The sequence below is a fragment of the Phoenix dactylifera genome, chromosome 10, assembly GCF_051530095.1.
Source record: "Phoenix dactylifera cultivar Ajwa chromosome 10, Ajwa_hap1_PhDact_Kaust_v1.1, whole genome shotgun sequence".
NCBI classification, from domain to species: Eukaryota; Viridiplantae; Streptophyta; class Magnoliopsida; order Arecales; family Arecaceae; genus Phoenix; species Phoenix dactylifera.
This window is the reverse complement of record NC_143199.1, coordinates 16827960-16834899: the sequence shown is the minus strand read 5'-3', so window position 1 is coordinate 16834899 and position 6940 is coordinate 16827960. Positions and strand designations below refer to the sequence as shown.

The 6940-nt window shown below is 37.3% G+C and overlaps 1 pseudogene; it reads left to right on the top strand.

Annotated features, from left to right (window-relative positions):
• Positions 1-6007: 6007 nt before the first annotated feature.
• LOC120105208 (small nucleolar RNA R71) lies at positions 6008-6105 on the top strand (annotated as a pseudogene).
• The last annotated feature ends 835 nt before the right edge of the window (positions 6106-6940 follow it).

Sequence of the window (6940 nt, the reverse complement as noted above, 5' to 3'; positions counted from 1 at the left end):
AGAAGAGAAAGATATCTCTATTTAGGCAGAATGAATTAATCTTGATCTATCTTTCTACTTGCCTAACTTTGATACATAATATCCTAATACTTGTTAAAATATCCTCCATTTTGTATCAAAACTCAAAATTAAATACAAAGATTCTGAAAGTGCTCTAATGTTATTGAAATATGCGTTTTCAATCTTAATGATTTAAGATGAGCTATAATGTGGAAGATACATATCTCAAATTATGATTTTAAAAGCCTCAATTGAAAATCCTATGTAATTCAGAATCTGATTTTGTATACAAGCTTAGACTCAATATGATTTCTAAATAAAATCTTAATGTAAGAAAAACAGAATTAATTCTGATGCCTTTGGTTGATTGCTCCGATACGCATCCGAAACATATCATTTCTTATCTTCAAAGTGTACTAATATTGGTCCAAATGATGTGTCTTTCGATGATCTTGATTGCAAACAAAAATTTCTAAATATATGATCTTATTTTGATATTAAAAAGATTTATTGTGCTTCATGTATCCATTGCAGAAAAACTATAATTAAGAAATTGAGTTCTATAAATAGATATACTTCAATGATCATCTATATATTTTTCTCTCCTACATTATTAAAGACTTCCATCATTAGAGTGAATGATCTTAAAACTAGAAATATTTCAGTTCACTCAAATGACTCTAAAAGAAAGAAAATGTAAATGCTTTTGAAAGAAATTGAGCTTCAAATGAATCATTTTCTGATTAATATTTCTATACATTTTCTCTAAGATTAAGAGAAAGCATAACTTGTTCGTAAAGGATTAGAAAGAGTAATTACTACAAATTTTGGAATAATACTAGATTACTCTACATTCTCGATATTACAGAATTTCAGTGTTATTCACGTTTATCACTAAAATCTGAAATTCAACAATTTAAAATGATTAAAGAAGAATGCATCTTTTGAGGGGGAGCTTTAGATATTCAGTATCCTATCCCAAAGACACTTTATTTTGATGCATACTTTGAATTTTATGGATTGATTTTGATGAACCTCCTTATATTGCAAGACATGCTTTAATTTTCTTGAGATGAGTTCTATAAAGGTTGTCTTATCTCAAACCTTGAGTCTTATGAAAATAAGCTGAAATATATTTTTGAGATTGACAATCTTATTGAACATTATCTTAGGATTCTAAACTCTTAAATGGAATGATCAATTGAGGGGGAGAAAGAAAATTTCAGAAGGAAAGGTCTTATGGAACTTAATCGCATAAATCTATAACTAAAGGAGAGAGAAAGAACACTAAATGAAAAGTGATTCTAATACTCTCCAATATGTATCATCTGAAATTTAAATCTGAAAATCTGTATGATACACCTTGAGGCGTGTTATTTGGTTAGTATATCTCATGCATCACTCTTGAACCAAATTGCAAATCTTAAGAGCCTCTAATTTAATGAAAAAGGGGGAGAATAATGTGTTAAATTTTCTTGAGTATCTCTTAGAAAATCTATTTTTGGAACTTCACTAATGAGCTCTAATTGGCTTGCTTTTTGGAACTTCAATTTTGTGCAAATTCATTATTTTATGTATCAAATTGTGCTTATTTTCTAAAGAAATAAAAGAAAGTCTTTAAAAGAGCTCTAAGATGTATCAAAAATTGCATGAATGTATATTTTGATATTTGTGCCCCAATGCTCCTATTATCATAAAAGAACTTTGAAGTCATTAAGAAAATTAATTAAATTGCTCTCATGGTTGATAAAATACTTAATAGATTGGGCAAAAGGTCTTAAACGAACAAGCTTTCATACTCAGTGAAGAGAGGTTAGATTTCCACTCATGTTTTTCCTTGAATATCATTTGTAGTACTTCTTGAATTAACCTAAGGAAGATTCCACCTACACTTGATTAGAAAACTATCTGTGGTATCAAATTAGAAAACCTCTTGAATTCACACTCGATGTGTTCTGCTCTGATCTTTGTGCTTAATGTTTCCACTATCTTTTTGATGTTGTCAAAAAGGGGGAGAAATATCTAAGTATATGCTATATATACTCATAATGCTTTATTACTTTGAATTGAATACAAATCAGCTTAAAATTTAAATATGTTAATTGTGTTAAGCTGATTAAATCTAAAGCATTATCATGAAGTATGTTTTTACATATATATGTTTTCTACTTCATGCAACTTAGCTATGTATTACTTCTAGAAATCAATATCTTTTATATTGCATATACTCCAAGTTTTGTCATCATCAAAAAGGGGGAGATTGATGACCCAAAGATTGATTCATAGATTGATTTTGATGATCACAAAACCTTGAAGTATAGATACTAATATTTATGTTGCAAGGAGAAAGATATTTATTTTGCAAGGAACATAGCAAGTTGGGAGAACACAAGAAGGCCTCCAAAGCTCTCAAGTTGGAAGAAAGCTACAATCTATTGGCCCAAGCTTAAAGTTCAAAGGATTCAAATTGGAGGAGTAAAATCAAAGAAAAAAATTCAAAAGAATAGTCTTCGAGTCGACTCCTGAGGAATTCGAGTCGACTCCAATGTTTACCGAGTCGACTCCGGGGAAGTATGAGTCGACTCCTAGGAGTCACAGGCAGAAAAGTCAGAGAGCAGTTTTCGGGTCTGAGATTCGAGTCGACTCCAGTGGAACGCGAGTCGACTCCGATGGTTGGTAGGTCGACTCCAAAGAAAGCAAGAGTCGACTCTCAGCGGAACACAAGGAAAAAGTCAGAGAGCATTTTTGGGACTCTGAGATTCGAGTCGACTCCCGCATTGCACGAGTCGACTCCGAGACTCCGCGACCATCAACAGACAGAAAACCAAGTTACTGCCTCTGAGATTCGAGTCGACTCCCAGACAGCTCGAGTCGACTCCAAGGCAGCGCTACACCAAGATGGCAGAAGGCTGTGTTTCGCAAACTGAGAGCCGAGTCGACTCCAAGGAAGTTCGAGTCGACTCCAAGACTGGACGAGCCAAAAGACAGAGGATCGGAAGTTCGGGCTCTGAGATTCGAGTCGACTCCCAGGACAGTCGAGTCGACTCGAGAGGACAAAATTCAAAATTGGATCCACGGACTTCAGTGGATGAGCCGACTCCGAAATTGCCAAGTCAGCTCCAGAAGTTGGCGAGTCGACTCCAGGTTAAGACGAGTCGACTCCCAGTCGAGGCAAGCACATTAATTCAAATTTGGAACAGTGGCCGAGTCGTCTCCGGTAAAACACGAGCCGACTCCTGCAACAGGCGAGCCGACTCCTGATCGCGCGAGTCGACTCCGATCCCAACGGTCATATTGTCAGGAGGTGCAGACTGGTTCCAACGGCTCTATTTTTGTCTCTAACGGCTATATTCTTGTTTCCACGCCATCTAAAGCTATAAAAACAAGAAGAGAGCTAGGAGAGAAATAATGGAAGTGGGAGAGATCATCTAGGAAAGAGATCTCAAAGAAATTACAAAGGAAATCTCCCACAAGCACAAAAGGACCATCCAAAACGAAATAGAGAGAAGAAGAGCATCCAAGTGAATCCGAAAGCTTCCTCTCCATCCGTGTGCTGCCTCGGGGATCCTCTACTTCATGCCAAATCAGAGGAGGATCAAGTAAAGAAGAAGCCGAGCTCCTCCATCTTCAAAACTCATTTGAGGGCTTCTCTTTACTCTATTTGTTTATATTGTCATATCTGCTTGTTTAAGAAGCTTTGATTTGTTTTTATTCTTTGTTTTAATATCTTGTAACTTGATTCAATCAAGGGATTGAATCAAGGGGTTAAAGGTTTGTTGGTGAGCCAAAGGGAAAACCAACGGTGTATGGTTTGTTGGTGAGCCAAAGGGAAAACCAACGGGATTAAGGTTTGTTGGTGAGCCAAAGGGAAAACCAACGGGGTTTAGGTTTGTTGGTGAGCCGAGGGTAAAACCAACGTGTAAGGGTTTGATTGTGAGCCCGGGAAAACAATCGGGGTTGGTTCTAGTCGGTGAGCCTGGGAAAACCGACCGAGTTCGTTGTGCGCTCGTAAAACAACAAGTTGGGTTGTGAGCTTGTAAAACAACCGGCTGTAATCGGTAGGATTATAGTGAAATTCCCAAGAGGTCTTGGGGAGTGGATGTAGGTGCTGGGGTGCACCGAACCACTATATGTCCTTTGTGTTTGTAATGCCTCTAGTTATTGTCTAACTAACACACTTACTTACTTAGATAAATTGCTTGCTTAATTCTTATCCGCACATCCTTTAGTTGCAAGCATATTTAATCAAGTCGAAGTCTATACATCAAACCCTTGCTAAGTTTAACTTTCACTGTGCATCTATACAACTTAGCATAGTTAATCATAAAGTTTTAGAAGTAGCATAAAAGTTTTAAAAGACCCAATTCACCCCCCCTCTTGGGTTGTATCTACTGGGCAACAGGGTTGTTTGCCTATACTAAAGACGTTCAGTTCCAAAGTCATATTGCCAAAAGAAAGCTTCATGACACCATTCCTACAATTGATCAATGCATTAGAAGTTGCAAGGAATGGGCGTCCTAAGATGACTGGAATCTGAGATGGTGAATTGGAAGCCGGATGTGTGTCCAGTACGATAAAGTCAACAGGAAAATAGAACTTGTCTACTTGGACCAACACATCTTCGATAATCCCTCTAGGGACTTTCACTGACCGGTAAGCTAATTGTAAGGTCACAGGTGTTGGCTTCAACTCACCCAAACCGAGTTGCTCATATACCGTATATGGCAACAAATTCACACTCGCTCCTAAATCTAACAATGCTCGCTCAATCCTAAAATTGCCAATGATGCACGAGATAGTTGGGCAACCTGGATCCTTATATTTAGGAAGAATGTTATGCTGTAAAATTGCACTCACATTTTCAGCCAGAAATGCCTTTTTCTTGACATTTAAACGACGCTTGACAGTGCACAAATCTTTTAAAAATTTTGCATAGGAAGGCACTTGTTTTATTGCATCAAGAAGAGGTACATTGATTTTTACTTGCTTAAAAAGCTCAAGAATTTCAGAGTTTGGTTCAAGCTTTTGCAAGGGCTTTAATCTTTGTGGAAATGGTGCAGGAAAAGGACATTCAATTTTTTCAGTAGATGTTGGTGCTTCAGTTTCTTCATTATCCTTTTCTTTTGTCTTGGGAGGGTCAGAATCCGGTATGACTTGTGTTTGTTCTGGGACTGGTCGGTCAATAATCTTTCCACTTCGCTAAGTTATTATACTCTTTGCTTGCTCTTTATGCGAAGTTGAAGATGATGCATTACTACCGCCATAGACTTGAGGATTAGGTTGTGGTTGAGCTGGTAGCTTACCTTTCTCTTGAGCACTTAAAATAGTGGTCAGCGTTGTCAGTTGATTTCTTAATTCATCATTGATTTTGGCTTGACCTTGCATGAAAGATTGCAAAGTTTCTTCGAGACTGGATTTTTGAGGGGGTGGGTGTGCATAATGAGGTTGCGGAGGTGGAGGAGTTGGGTTATATACTTGTTGAGGTTGGTCATTCCTCCACCTGAAATTTGGATGGTTCTTCCATCCAGGGTTGTAAGTATCCGAAAAAGGATTATTGAAAGATTTTTGATAGGTATTCATAACATTGGCCTGATCGTGCAAGACTTCCTTGAATGCGGGTATTGTGGGGCAATCAGTGATGAGATGGCCAGGCATCTCGCAAATCCTACAACACTCGCTGTTATGTTCTACGGTCTTGACGGGTTCAATCCTTCTAAGTTCAATTTCCTCTACCTTCCTAGTAAGGGCTGCCATTTTAGCTTGAATATCATCCTGAGTATTAAGGTTGTAAAGGCCCCCGTGTGGAATGCTAGTAGTCTTAGGCAAAGGTTTATTCACTCTATCCCCTGTATCCCATAATTGTGCAGTCTCTGCGAGAGAGTCTAAATAGTCCCATGCCTCATCGGGTTGCTTTTCCAGAAATAGACCATTGCACATAGTCTCTATAAATTGTTTCAACTGTGGAGACAATCCCTTATAAAAGAAACTAATGGTTCTCCATGTTTCAAACCCATGATGAGGACAAGAGAGTAGCAAATCTTTAAATCTCTCCCAGCATTCATAAAATGTTTCATGGTCTTTTTGTTGGAAATTACTAATGTGCCTTTTCAAAAAATTAGTCCTTTGTGCGGGAAAGAACTTTTTTAAGAATTCTCTTTGCATATCATGCCATGTTCCTAACGATCTTGGTCTCAAGGAGTTCAGCCATGTTTTGGCTTTATCCTTCAAAGAAAAAGGAAACAAGGTTAATTTAAGGACATCTTCCGATACATTTGGCACTCTAAATGTGATGCTAATTTCCTCAAAATCCTTAAGGTGAAGATAAGGGTTCTCGGATTCCATTCCATGATACTTGGGCAGCAATTGAATTACTCCTGGTTTGATTTCAAAGTGTCCTACATTTTCAGGAATAATCATACATGAAGGTTGACTAGTCCTAGTGGGATGTAAATATTGTCGAAGTGTCATAACTGGGGGTCTACCTTCATCACCATGGTGACTTCCTACATCATCAGGAAAATTTGCCATCTCACAAGGTGTGAGATACTGCGAAGGAATTTCAAGGATGTGTCCTAAGGGATGATCTAAAGTTGTACGACTTAATCGACCGGTGTCGTCCCTATTCCAACTTAGCATACAAAATTTGATTAAAATTTTTTTAATGTTTTTTTTTAAATTTAATAAATTTTTTTTTATTTTTTTTTATGTTTTTTTTAAAAAAAATAAATATAAATGTAAGTACCAACTAAAGATACCCTAAAACTACACCCTAAAACAAAAATCTATTCACAATCAAACATGCAACTAAACATTACACCTCAATTTCTAATATTTTTCCTAAATTTCTAGACAGCTCCTAACTGGTTTGAAGAGGGCACCTAAGCTTCCAATCCGGTCTAATGAACCGAGTTGACCAGGTAAGCTCCCAGGTAAGTGGAGG